We start from the raw sequence: 503 nt of genomic DNA, 5'->3' as shown, positions 1-503 counted from the left end.
AACCGCCATAACATTCCCTACTGCCCTGCGATCAATACAGCATGCCAGCTTCTAGACCCAGCCTCAGCCAGCCAGCCATACGCTCAGCCACTTCCTCTGCCACTCGGTCAGCCACCCACACAGCCACTTGTACAGCCACTGACTCATCTGCTTGTACAGTCACTGGGTCAATTGAAAAGAGAAGAAAATATCTTCTATTATATCATTTTTACATTTAAAAAAATTTAAGAAATTAATAAATAAACATTCTCACCACTAAATTATAACCTATTACACTATTTATCAGTCTTCATGATTTCCATTAACGCTAGAAAGTCGTAACAAGATCATCGGAAACTAATAAATAATTGTAGGTAATTAGTCATACAAACATTTTGCTAGTAAATTGCCTACTAAGAATAAAATTAATCGCAGAAATATTGTTTGGCCGACACGTTCGTCAAGTGGAGGCGTGAAAATTAGTCGCTTAATTGGCTGTTCCCTCCAGTTAATTGGTTGAAAAT

The sequence above is a fragment of the Hyalella azteca genome, unplaced genomic scaffold (genome assembly GCF_000764305.2).
Source record: "Hyalella azteca isolate HAZT.00-mixed unplaced genomic scaffold, Hazt_2.0.2 contig9153, whole genome shotgun sequence".
NCBI lineage: Eukaryota > Metazoa > Arthropoda > Malacostraca > Amphipoda > Hyalellidae > Hyalella > Hyalella azteca.
The sequence above is the reverse complement of the archived record's forward strand: the minus strand, read 5'-3'. Positions refer to the sequence as shown.